The sequence below is a fragment of the Meleagris gallopavo genome, chromosome 1 (genome assembly GCF_905368555.1).
Source record: "Meleagris gallopavo chromosome 1, MGAL_WU_HG_1.1, whole genome shotgun sequence".
NCBI lineage: Eukaryota > Metazoa > Chordata > Aves > Galliformes > Phasianidae > Meleagris > Meleagris gallopavo.
The window spans coordinates 150,793,369-150,806,954 of NC_139404.1; the positions used below are offsets into that span (position 1 = coordinate 150,793,369).

General features: G+C 44.8%; 1 protein-coding gene across 20 annotated transcripts in view; it reads left to right on the forward strand.

Annotated features, from left to right (window-relative positions):
* RBM26 (RNA binding motif protein 26) overlaps positions 1-10,276 on the forward strand; it is an 86,285-nt gene extending 76,009 nt beyond the window's left edge. For 16 of the 20 annotated variants that reach the window (XM_085215653.1, XM_085215657.1, XM_085215658.1 and 13 more), the window contains 2 exons: positions 4,698-4,864; positions 9,450-10,276. The gene's annotated coding sequence lies outside the window, so the exon portion shown is untranslated. Of the gene's footprint in view, positions 1-4,697; positions 4,865-5,063; positions 5,567-9,449 lie in introns of all 20 variants that reach the window. The other 4 variants (XM_085215654.1, XM_085215667.1, XM_085215666.1 and 1 more) reach the window with 4 other exon arrangements.
* Positions 10,277-13,586: the final 3,310 nt, after the last annotated feature.

Sequence of the window (13,586 nt, forward strand, 5' to 3'; positions counted from 1 at the left end):
ATAACACACCCAACAACATACTATCTTATGAACAAAATTAAATGCCTTCATTTCCTACATTGAGTGGTAAATATCTGTTATTTTCCAGGCTTCAGGGGATCTATCAAAATAACAGTATTTATGCACACTAAGAAACTGACTATAACTCTTTTCCTAAGTGCTTAAATGCACACTAGCCTGTTTCTTTTGAAATTGATTCCTCCTTTATTTGAGAAACTTGAAAGTGAAAATCATCCATGTATCTGTTCATGTGAGCACATTGTCCCATACTTAGATAAAAATTTTAGCTAATGCCATATCCTGGAAGTCATCTTGTCCAACCACCCTGCTCAGGCAAGGAGACCTATGGTAACATGCCCTTGACTTTGTCCAAAAAGCTTTTACATATCTCCAAGGAAAAGACTCCACAACCTCATTGGGCAACGTGTGCCAGTGCTCAGTCACCTGTACAGCACAGAAATGCTTCCCAGTGTTCAGACAGAACCTCCCGTGTTCCAGTTAATGCCCATTGCCTCTTGTCCTGACATTGGGCACCAATGAAAAGAGCCTGACTTCGTTCTCTTTGCACCCTCCCTTCAGTATTTAGACATATTGATAAGATTTCCCCAGAGCCTCCTCTTCTGCAAGCAGGACAGTCACAGCTTTCTCTCAGACTTTCCTCACAGCAGAGGTGCTACACATTGGTTGCCCTTCATTTGACTCCAGTATTTGCGGGTCCTTGCACTGGAGAGCACAGACCTTAGCACAGTACTCCTGATGTGGCCTCACCAGTGCTGAGTAAAGGGGAAGAATAATCTCCCTCAACCTGCCAGCCACACTGCCCAACACAACCAAGAATACTATTAGCTGCTTTTGTTGCAAGAGAACGCTGCTGACTCATGTTCACCCAGGTCATCACCTGGATCCCCAGGTCCTTTTCTGTCAGGCTGCTTTCCATACAGTATGCACTGGTGCCAGGTGTTATTCCTGTGCAGGGACATGATTTGCATTTCCTGTTGAACTATATGGGGTTCTTGTCAGCTCATTTCTCTTGAGGTCTCTGTAGGTGGAAGCACAACCCTCTGGCACATCAACCACACCTCTCAATTTTGCGTCATACGAAAACTTGCTGGGGTACACTTTGCCCCATCATCTAGATCATTAATGAAGATGCTAAGTGGAATTGGACCCAATATTGACCCCTGAGATAGTCACTGGCTGAGTAGATTGTACAGTACTGATCACCAACCTCTTGGAGTGACCTTTCCATCAGTTCTCAATCTACCTCACTGCTCATCTATTCCATATGTCAACAGCTTGTCAATGAGGATCTTACACAGGAATGTCAAAGGCCTTACTGAAATTCAAGTAGACAATATCTGAGAATCTGAACCATGATGGAGAAACTGTCATCAGTAGTTGCCAGAACAATACATTGTGAATATTTACTCCTGTGAAACCGTACTAACACTCTAGATTATAAACACAGCAAAGACAACAGCTCAAATTTAAACTTAGAATACTTGTAATTTTAAACGTCATATTTAAGGATAAAAAATGATGGTTTTATTTGTCTCTTTGTTTCATTTAAACATAGTGTATATAACATGTTTATTCTGGACACTTGATAACCTGGCTACTAATTATAGAGTTTCATTTGGAGATGCCTCCAAAAATACTTCTCTTGACTCTGCTGATTCTGGTAAACTCTTAACTGATGACAGCACACTGGGGCCAAGACTACACATCCATTAAGTCTGTAGTTTTGTACTGTAATTACAAGACTTGAAAAAAAATTGAAGTTCACATGGATACCCAAACTCAGAAGGGCATATATTGTCCAAAATGTTCAGCAAAGGCATGTCTTTAATGTTACGTTTGGATTTTGACTATTAATTTCACCAGGATTTTAACAGATAGTCAAATGTAGAACTTAATACAATCTTTCCATGTAGCATTAATAATATCACCAATGCTTTATTTTTAATTTTAAATTTACCAAGACATTGAACTCTGGAAAAAAAATTTAACTTAGACTTGCGATGCAGTCGGGAGATTTAAACGGGCGCAAACCCGGAAGAAACCCTTGATCTCAGAGGTTCGCTGCTTCGGAACTGTTGTAGCCAGAACCGCAGCGACTGACCACGAGGTACAGAGCGGTTTCGGCCGGTTCCCTCATTCAAGGATCCCCGGGACAACAGAGCTGCCGGGCAGCTCTCGGCCGGGCACTTCTCGCGAGAGCGGCTGACGCGGCGGGGGCGTTGCCAGGGCAACGGCTCTGTGTCCACCCCCTGGCCTAGAAAAAGCCTCCGGGAGGGCAGTGAGGCTTCCAGAGACAGAGAATAGTCGGGGTGTGAGAATCACCTGGGCTGTTTTACCGAGGAGAAACAGTAAGTCACCCATACACGGGGCTACACAGCAGGGACGGTTGTTACCACCGTCAAGTGAGTGATAAGTGCGCGGGCTCCTGTTAACGACCCGGCAACGGGGTGAGGGCCGAGCCAGCACTATCGGCAGCAGGGCGGGGCTGATCAGTCACACCCCGTTAAGTCTATCCAGTAGTGTTAGTGTGCCTGCTGGTTTGCAATGGCTGCACCTTGCCACAAAATTGTAGAGACCCAGACGGAAGTCACATGCTCATGCAGAAAGAATACTGCAGCCAAAAAGAGCGTGGAGATCCAGACTGAGGTCCTGTGCATGTTTAGAAGGATAACTGATGCTAAGAAAAGTATGGAGACTCAGACTGAGGCCCCAGCACAAGATGCTAGTACGCAGGTCACTGGCTGTGATGAGAGCCAGAGACTGGCCTTCGCAGTGCCGGGCGATGGAGGCAGCACTTGTATAAGATGTGATGAGCTAAATGACTTAGTCAGCCTTGTGGTCGACCTGAAGGAGGAGGTGGAAAGGCTGAGGACCATAAAGGAGTGTGAGAGGGAGACTGATTGTTGGTGCCAGTCCCTATTGGCCCGAGATCTTGGCACACAGCTGAAGCTCCACATGGAGTACGTCATCCCCTGCTGCCTTGCAAACAGGTGGGAGAGGGGAATTGGCAGGCAGACGGTGCTGCAGTGAACCCCCTGTTCTCTCCTCCCCCTAGCAACAATTTGAGAAAGGAGGAGGAGTGAAAACATACTGGCTTAGCGAAATGGGCATCCCCCTTCCCGAACATCCTTGACTCACCAGGTGCCTCTGCGCAATAGGTTTGAGGCCCTGGAACTTAAGGGAGAGGTGAGTGAGGGTGTGGAGGGAGGTCTGCCCGTGAGGTTGCCTCAGGTGAAGCGGTCGACCCCACGCCTCAAGACTGCCTCCACCCGGAAGGAAAGAAGGGTGGTTGTCATGGGCGACTCCCTGCTGAGAGGAATGGAAGGCCCTACGTGTCAGCCTGACCCTACCTGTAGGGAAGTGTGCTGCCTCCCTGGGGCACGGTTCGGGGACATTTCTAGGAAACTTCCTGGACTGATTTACCCTTCTAATTATTACCCCTTATTGTTAGTCCAGGCTGGCAGTGATGAAGTTGCTGAGAAAAGCCTCAGGACTATCAAGAAAGACTTCAGGGGACTGGGGTGGGTAGTTGATAGAGTGGGCATGCAGGTGGTGTTTTCTTCTATACCTTCAGTGGCAGAGCAGGATGCTGAGAGGATCCAAAAAACCTACCTCATAAGTAAGTGGCTTAGAAGTTGGTGCAAACACAGGATTTTTGGGCTTTTTGTCCATGGGACAATTTACTCAGCACCTCACATGATGGCTGCAGATGGAAGTAGCCTGTCTCCGAGGTGTAGGAGGATCTTAGAGGAACTGGCGGGACTCATTGAAAGGTCTTTAAACTAGGTATGAAGGGGGAAGGGGACAAGACGAGGGCTGCTGGGGTTGAGCAGATCATTTGAGGGCTTGTACCTAACTTGATGGGCGAAGATGGTGAAGTACAAAGGGATGGACTTGGGAGGGAGATGCTGGGGATGCTGCTGTTCTAGGGGATCCTAGATCCTCTATAAAGGCGGTGAGACGGAAAGCCCAGCTGAAGTGCCTTTGTACCAATGCACACAGCCTGGGAAAGAAGCAGGACAAGCTGGAAACTGTGATGTGCTTGGAAAGTTATGTCCTTATTGCTATCACAGAAACATGGTGGGATGACTCCCACTGGAATACCACCATTGAGGGCTATTGGCTCTTTAGAAGGGATGGGCGAGGTAGGAAGGGTGGGGGAGTTGCCCTCTGTGTCAAAGCGTGGATAGACTGTGAGGAGTTGCCTCTGAGAAACAGTCAGGAACAGGTTGAGAGCCTGTGGGTTAGAATTAGGGACGGGACTAACTGGTGGTAGGAGTATACTACAGGCCATCTGATCAAGGGGAGAATGTTGATGAGGCTTTCTTGCTTCAGATATGGGAGGCTTCGTGCTCACAGGCTCTTGTCCTGATGAGGGACTTCAATCATCTGGATATCTGTTGGAAAGACCACACGGCAAACTGCAAGAGGTCTAGGAGGCTCCTGGAATGTGTTGATGATAACTTTCTGGTCCAGGTATTGAACAGTCTGACCAGAGGTGAAGCGTTGCTGGACCTTCTGCTCACCAATGCGGTGGAGATCATTAAAGACGTTGAGGTTGGAGGCAGCCTGGGCTGCAGTGACCACGCCTGTCATGGTTTTATGATTATTGGTTATTGGTATTCCACATCATAACATCATGTAGTGCACTGGGAGTTAAAGTATTAATGCTGCAGTTCCAGGTACCTGTCCGGAAGAGAAGAAGAACTACATTCCCCATGGGGCTTTGCGGTCAGAGAGGAGATATAACTCCTAGCAAGGTCACCTGATGCGCTCTTCTTCGTTGGCTCTTCTTTGTCTCCCTGCTGCTCATCCAGACTACGCATCTCACCTCAATGTTATGGTGAGGCCTATCCACCTTTTGGGCACTCTCTCTCTCATTATATTTGATTTATTAGCTTGAATTCTATTTACATTGTATTATGGTGTGTTATCTTGCATTCCGATACTATGTTTAGTAAATTAGTTTGTTTCTCCTCAGATTGTTGCTGCTGTTTTTAATTATTTTGAGTCCCCTTTTATTTTGGGTTTTCCTTTTCCAGAAGTGCAGATTTCGCGAAATCCCTCTGTCTCGCTTGTCACAGAACTGGGCCAAACCAGCCCGTAAAACGTTGGCACACGCCCTGGTTGAGTTCTTGATCTCGAGGGATGTGGCCTGGCAAAGAGTGGTGTCAGGACCCTGAACTTTGGAAGAGCAAACTTATGGGCTGTTGGCCGAGATCCCCTGGGACGTTGTCTTTAAATTCAAAGATGTTGAGGAGAGCTGGCTACTCTTCAAGAATGCCTTCCTTAGAGCACAAGAACTCTCCATCCCTCTGAATAAGAAAGCAGGCAGAGGAGGTAGGAAACCAGTATGACTCGGCACAGACCTTCTGGGCATGCTGAGGACGAAGAAAGGTGTATACCAGCTCTGGAAACAAGGGCGTCACCTGGGAAGAATACGGGGATGCCATATGGACTGCAGACGTGGGATCAGGAAAGCCAAGGCGGAGGCGGAACTGAACTTGGCGAGGGACGTGAAAAACAATAGGAAGACTTTCTACAGGTACATTGGCCAGAAGAGACAGGTCAAAGCGAGTGTACCTCCTATGGTAAATGTAAAAGGAGAACTTGCTTCAATGGATGAAGAGAAGGCTTAGGTACTGAATGAGTTCTTTGGCTTGGTCTTCACTGACGGCCAGGATTCCGACATTTCTCATGTCCCTGAGCCCTGCATCCCTAAACGTCTAGGTGGGAACCAGGGCGGTAAATCTCCCCTCACTGTAAGGGCAGAGCAAGTCTGAGACTGCCTCATGAGACTGAATGTGTACTAGTCTATGGGGCCAGATGGTGTGCATCCCAGGGTTCTGAAGGAGCTGGCTGAGGTGGTTGCCGAGCCGCTCTCCATCATATTTGAAAAGTTGTGGCTGTCAGGTGAGGTCCCAGATGACTGGAGGAAGGATCACATCACTGCCATTTACAAGAAAGTGAGCAAGGAGGACCGGGGAACTACAGGCCGGTGAGTCTCACCTCTGTGCCTGGGAAGATCATGGAAAAAATCCTCCTGGATGACATGCTTGATCACATGAGGAATGAACGTGTGATCTTCACCAGGGGAAGGTCACGCTTAACCAATCTGGTGGCCTTCTATGATGGAGTGATGGCATTGGTGGACAAGGGAAAGGTGACCGATGTCAAAGGCCTTGCTCAATTCCAGATAAATGACATGGTCCCCCACCACATCCTTATCACCAGATTGGAAGGATGTGGATTTGATGTGTGGACCACTCGATGGATAAGAAATTAGTTAAAAGTGCGCAGATGGAGGGTGGTCATCAATGGTTCTATGTCTAGGTGGAGGCCAGTTACAAGCAGCATCCCCCAAGGGTCTGTCTTGGGACCGGTGCTCTTTAACATCTTTATCAATGACATCGAGTGCACACTCAGCAAGCTTGCTGATGACACCAAGCTGAGTGGTGCGGTTGATACGATAGAAGGAAGGGATGCCATTCAGAGGGACCTCAACAGGCTGGAAAGGTGGGCCTGGATGAACCTAATGAGGTTCAACACAGCAAAGTGTGAAGTTTTGCACTTGGGCCAGAAGAATCCCAGACATTCATACAGACTGGAAGGAGCAGTCCTTAAGAGCAGCCCCACAGAGAAGGACCTGGGGGTCTTGATAGATGACAAGCTTAACATGAGCCAGCAGTGTGCCCTTGCAGCTCGGAAAGCAAATGGTATCCTGGGCTCCATCAGAAGAGGGGTGGCCATGAGGGACAGGGAAGTTATTGTACCCCTCTACTCTGCTCTTGTGAGGCCCCATCTGGAGTACTGTGTCCAGGCCTGGATCCATCAGTACAAGAAAGACAGAGAGCTGTTGGAGAGGGTCCAGAGGAGGGCCATGAAGAGGATGAGGGGACTGGTGCACCTCCTTTATGAAGACAGGCTGAGGGAGCTGGGCTTGTTCAGCCTGGAGAAAAGAAGGCTGTGGGGTGATCTGATTGCAGCCTTTCAGTACCTAAAGGGATCCTACAAACAAGAGGGTAGATAACAGCAGGACAAGGGGAAATGGTTTTAAGTTGAGGGAGGGAAGATTTAGGTTGGATGTCAGGGGGAATTTTCTTTACAGAGAGTGGTGAGATGCTGGAACAGGCTGCCCAGAGAGGTTGTGGATGTCCCGTCCCTGGAGGTGTTCAAGGCCACATTGGCTGGGGCCTTGGGCAGCCTGGTCAGTATTAAATGGGGAGGTTGGTGGCCCTTTATGTGGCATGGGGCTGGAGTTTCATGATCCTTAAAGTCCCTTCCAACCCTGGCCTTCTGTGATTCTGTGATATAAATGTATCACACAGCAGGCTTTGTCAAGTATGAGTTTATAATTTATTTGGGCAGAATAATTTCTGCCCAAATCAACAGAAAACTAGAAGAGTAACAACAAGAAACTGATTAAGAAATAATTTTGTTTTCTTTTTTGTTGTTGTTGTTGGTACCCACTGTCAGCACTTTGACAGCCTTCTCCAGATGTTGCTCATACTCGAAGTTTCAACTCTGGAAGGGTGTTTAAGTATTCCACTCTTCCACTCTTATACTTGTGCATGAATTTGGTTCCATTTTCTCCCAGGCTTAGGCACTATTCAGAAGTCACTTGAGGTGAGAGAACTAAGCTGTTTAGTTTTTTACAGCATGGGCTTCTGCAATAGTGCCAGTAATGAGCAGAGCCTTTCAAGAAATTCCTCATAAATCAGTGGAAACTCTCATGTAACACCATTACAACTCACAATAAGTAATTGTTTCTACTGAGCTGCACATTCCCAGTACTCATCAGTTTCCCAGCCACCTCTGTTCACAGATTTGGTGAATATGTGCACTTGATTTACAGATACCTTTGTCTGCAGAAACACAACTCTTTCATGAAGCCTTACTGTCGCTTCAGGATGCTTGCTTGAGATGCTTGTTTTAAAAGCATATCACCATGTGTAGCTTTGGATTTGCATCAGAAATGTGTGAGCAGGCTGTAGCAGCAGATTAACGAATTTCAGCAGTAGAAGGGGCAGGAAGGGGCAGATACAAGGGCCCTCCCTGGCTTTCCTGTGTGCTTGAATGGCATGTTAACTGGTGGGTATCCCTCTCAGAAGTTAAACCAGTTAAGTAACAGCACTGATGCTGACTGGATACATTGTTCTTTATGAATTTTATGCAGAGCATATGTAAGTTCTGTAATGAATCCATGAGCAGTTGCTTTCAACTCTTCCCCAAGCAGATGACATTCTTGTATATGTTCATCCACGATTGCAGCTCAGATGGATCGCTGCACTTGACATTTCAAAGACTAAAAATGATCTAAAAAATAAACATGCTGCAATAATTTTGAAGGCTGATCAGCCTTTTAATGCGGTGTCAGTTGACTGCTAGTTTGTAAATTAGGCAGTGATTTGATTCTTTATCAATTTTTAGTAGTGTTTAACATCACCTAACTTATGAAGAAGGCAGCACCGGTAGCCTGAAATGCAATGAAGCTTTTATCTACTTGAGAAACAATGACAAGTCTTTTAAAAAATTTGGGATGATTTAAGTACTCATGAAAGAGATGCTGATGGCATTAACTATCACAGATACCATGCCAACGTGCCTTGTGAGCTTCCAGGCACAGCTTTGAGGAGTTCCCCTCCATCTGACAGGCTCTCAAGCAGCAGTTTTAGTAAGGGGCATCTGCTTGAGCAATGTCGTGAAAATGGGGAGTTCAAACCAGGAAAAAAAAAAAAAAGTTATAGTGATACCAATTACCCTTGGATCTGGGACTTTAAAAAAAAAATCTTTTTTTTTTTTTCTTCATGTCTCTGATAAAGCATAGTGCTCTCCCAGCACATTGAACAGGCAACTACTTTTGTGATTTTTGGAGAAGAGAACTACTTCAGCCCCAGTTTTGAGGACTAATTTTGTTAGTGTGACTCAGCCACTTTTACTGGTAGTCAGAATTGAGAGTGACATTTTTTTATCTTTTTATGCTTTACACAACACAATAGGATTTTTAGAAGATTTTTTTTATAATTTGAAAGGGTTCTGGATCCTCATGTAAAGACAGGTGACTCATCTCTTAGCTAGATTTAACAAGAAAACATTTGTCTACAAATATCTACAAAGGGAGTTTGGATGCTATTACTAAAAGTGCTAAGATATTGGTTGCAGACTTTTTCAGAACACCTTCACTCGCAGAAGTATTGAAAGTTTCAGTCAAGATTACAGCAGCTCTTGTGTTGATTACTTCTAAGCTGTTTTGTCAGTGGCAGAACCAACATTATGCAGAACATTTAGTACCGTGGATTAGGAGTGCAACTGCTGTCAACTTGCCAACATCTTTTTCTTTCCAATCATGCTTCACTGGAGGTAAAGAATGTGCTTTGGATTAATTTAATTTGCCATCAATTTTATCAGCTAGGATTTCTCTTTTGCAGGTGGTAGCTGAATCTGTGGTAGTGCGGAAACTTTCTGAGTTGCCCAAATTGCCTGTAAGAAGAAAAAGTGTTTTTGACATCTCCGCAGTGGACAAGCGAATAGAAAGTGGATTTAATCAGAAATATAGTGCACAATGTACTCTGCATGTAATTATACATGATGATGTGGTTGGTTATTCATGATTTAAAGCCAGTAATCACCAAGTGAATTAAGTTTTCTACAAAATGAGTTGATAAACACCCTCACTTTTTTTTTTTTTTCCCGATGTTATCCAGGAAAAGGGAAGTTTAAATTTTTCCTGCATATGTTATCAGAATGATTTTATGGACTCTTTGACTTCTACTTTAAAACAGAAAAGTCTTAAATAAGCTCTACGGTGATGGGTAGGAGTCATCTGAACAAACAGAGCCAGAAGTTTCCTATGTATTTGATGGACTTGTATTGGTACATGCAGAACATGATTACGTCTGTTCTAGTGGAGAGTTTTAAAATTGTTCAGGAGAAACATACTCTATGATTTTTCTGTTTTTTAGTGCTGACAAAAAGAGGAACTGCAGGGTGACTGACTCTTCGTTACTGATACCTGAAGCTCTGTAAGATGAATGCTATCAACTGTCCTGAAGTCTAGAACCTGAATCATTTTGCACCTTCAAGACTTATGGAGATCTAGTGGTAATAGCTGGACACAATGATTGCATTGTAGTGAGGGGTTTTTTCTTCAGAGAAAAGATAAAGCATTCTCAAAAGAAATGGACTTTGTGATTGCTAACCTACCTACTCCAATAAAGCTAAAGACAGTTTCTGGCCTCTCTTACACCCAAGTGAACATGGAGCAATTTTACTGAGATCTGCAAGGGATGAGGAGGCAACTCCTCACAGGTCAATAACTCCAGGACATGTGATCTGAAGTGACATCTGATGCCAATCCACCATGTGTAATGGTAGAGCTACCTTGAGCATTCAGTGCTGGACAGTGTACTGCTCATTATGTGTACAATTCTTAAAAGTGCTAGCAAATAGTCTCAAATGTACTTTCTCTTTAAAATGAAGTATGTAGCAAATATTAGGAAGTATATGAGCATCAAATAATTTACTATTAGCATTATGAAATAATTATCTCTAGATGAAATTGCAAGACTGCAGTGTTTTTAGAGCCCATTCGTGACCCATTAAATATAGGTTAAAACTATTCTACAACTTACTTTTGCAATTATGAATGTAAGTGATGGGAAAGTACAAAGCAATCATCAGAAGAGATCTTTTGGACTGCTATCATTTCTAAAACTAAGGTAATAGTTTGCCCCCAAATTTGATGCTTATCAGTGAGCTAACAGAAATGTAAAACAGAATAGCAACATTATCTCATCCCATTTTTTTGTCTGAATGATAAGGAAGGGAACCTTCATCTTCACTTTCATATCATAATATAGGACACAATAAGATTGGATTTAAGCACATATTTGGAGAGGAAATTGAAAGACTGAAGCAAAGACCAAAAAAGATAAGACTGTCTTCTAGAAATGTATCAGAGTAAGTTCTGGAGACGAAACAGAGCTAAGTTTTAGTTTTGTCATAAAAATAAGTGTAGCTCATAATAAATATATGCCAGAGATAACAATAGTTTATTCTACAGATTACAGCAGGAAAAAAAGAAAGAAAGCTTTCTAACATGAAGGGTGTATGCAACTTCCCTAGAAAACAATTTTAATGTGAAATTTGTTAAATTCCATGGGACCTGATGGGGTGCATCCACGTGTGCTGAGGGAGCTGGCAGAGGTCATTGCCGAACCGCTCTCCATCAGTTTTGAGAGGTCTTGGATAACAGGGAAGATCCCTGAAGACTGAAGGATAGCCAGTGTCACTCCAGTCTTCAAAAAGGGCAAGAAGGAAGATCCGGGTAATTATAGGCCTGTCAGCCTCACCTCCGTCCCTGGAAAGGTGATGGAACAGCTTGTGCTGGATACCATCTTCAGACAACTGGGAGAAAAGGAGGTTATCAGGAGTAGTCAGCATGGGTTCACCAAGGGGAGGTTGTGCTTGACCAACTTGGTGGCCTTCTATGATGCTGTCACATGCTGGGTGGATGGGGGGAAGAGCGGTAGATGTAGTCTACCTTGATTTTAGAAAGGCATTTGATACTGTCTCCCACGACATCCTTATAACAAAGCTGAGGAAGTGTGGGATAGATGAGTGGACAGTGAGGTGGGTTGAGAACTGGCTGACTGGCAGAGCGCAGAGGGTGGTCGTTGGTGGTGCAGAGTCTGGCTGGAGACCTGTAACCAGTGGTGTCCCCCAAGGGTCTGTGCTGGGTCTGGTCTTGTTCAACATCTTCATCAATGACCTTGATGAGGGGATAGTGGCCACCCTCAGCAAGTTTGCTGATGATACAAAGTTGGGAGGATTGGCTGACACGCCTGAAGGCTGTGCTGCCATTCAGCGAGACCTGGACAGGCTGGAGAGCTGGACAGTAAGAAACCGGATGAGGTTCAACAAAAGCAAGTGTAGGGTCTTATAGGGTCTTACCCCTAGGGAGGAATAATTGCACGCACCAATACAGGCTGGGGGATGAGCTGCTGGAGAGGAGCTCTGCAGAGAGGGACCTGGGCATCCTAGTGGACGACAGGTTGGCCATGAGCCAGCAGTGTGCCCTCGTGGCCAAAAAGCCCAATGGCATTCTGGGGTGCATTAAGAAGAGCGTGTCCAGCAGGTCGAGGGAGGTGATCCTCCCCCTCTACTCTGCCCTGGTAAGGCCTCATCTGGAGTACTGTGTCCAGTTCTGGGCTCCCCAGTACAAAAAAGACAGGGATCTCTTGGAAAGAGTCCAGCGGAGGGCCACAAAGATGGTGAAGGGCCTGGAGCATCTCCCCTGTGAAGAAAGGCTAAGTGAACTGGGTCTGTTTAGCCTTGAGAAAAGAAGACTGAGAGGGAACCTGATCCAGGTTTATAAATATCTGAGGTGTGGCGGCCATAGCAGTGAGGCCTGTCTCTTTTCAGTGGTACGTGGAGACAGGACAAGGGGAAACAGACATAAGCTGCAGCATAGGAAGTTTCGCACGAATGTGTGTAAGAACTTCTTCACGGTGAGGGTGATGGAGCACTGGAACAGGCTGCCCAGGGAGGTTGTGGAGTCTCCTTCTCTGGAGATATTCAAGTCTCGCCTGGACACCTACCTGTGCGACCTGGTGTAGGGACCCCCTTTGGCAGGGGGGTTGGTCTCGATGATCTCTAGAGGTCCCTTCCAACCCCTACAGTTCTGTGATTCTGTGATTCTGTGAAATTCCTGCAAGAGAGACTGTAAGGTACTCAATAACTCTCCATAATATGGCAATGGATTGAAAGATCAAACACAATATTAGTTCTGAATTTTCTTAATGAAAATAAAGTCAGAGAATATTACATTTTTTTGTGACCTAACCAAGATGAGTCTCATGCTCAGGATAGTGATGTCAAACAGGAAATCAGTTTCTGTCTCTCCTAGAAGGGATTTTTACAATCTTGGAAATTCACACAGAATTAAAACCATGGAACATAGCTTTGGAGTCAAAATAGGACCAAGACAAAATTTAAGAACTCAGTTTTTCTGCCCCATTTCTGAGACCAGTTTTCTTTGGATTCAGTAAGATTCAGGCAACCTCTCTCCACACACAAGGCCCACAAGCAACTTTAAATATAAAAGAGAGCTAAAGGATCAGGCCGCAGGCAAAGTGTGACAGAAAGATATCTGACATAATGTAAATAATGTCTAAATACACAGTTACAAGACTTCAATATAAGAGACTTCAGCTGGAACCAGCTTCATAAACTCTGATGAATGAAAACAAAAAAATTATTACTAGACTATTTCTGTAAAAAAACAAAAGTAAATCTTGAATGATGCCAAACTCCCTCCCCTTACACCAACACACCTAATGGAGTGAAAAATGAATCTGTTAATTTATAACTAACATCTACTTCATGGAAGCAAAGCTGCTTTTCTTGCCATACTGCATTCCTATCACTAAGTGGCAGCATGTTAAAGTATATATATACACAGAGCACCATTACTCTGAGATTGCAATTGCATATATCTTTTCCAGAACCTAAAATGGCTACATGCCAACATCATGTCTTTCCCTGACTCCAGAGGAAACTACTGA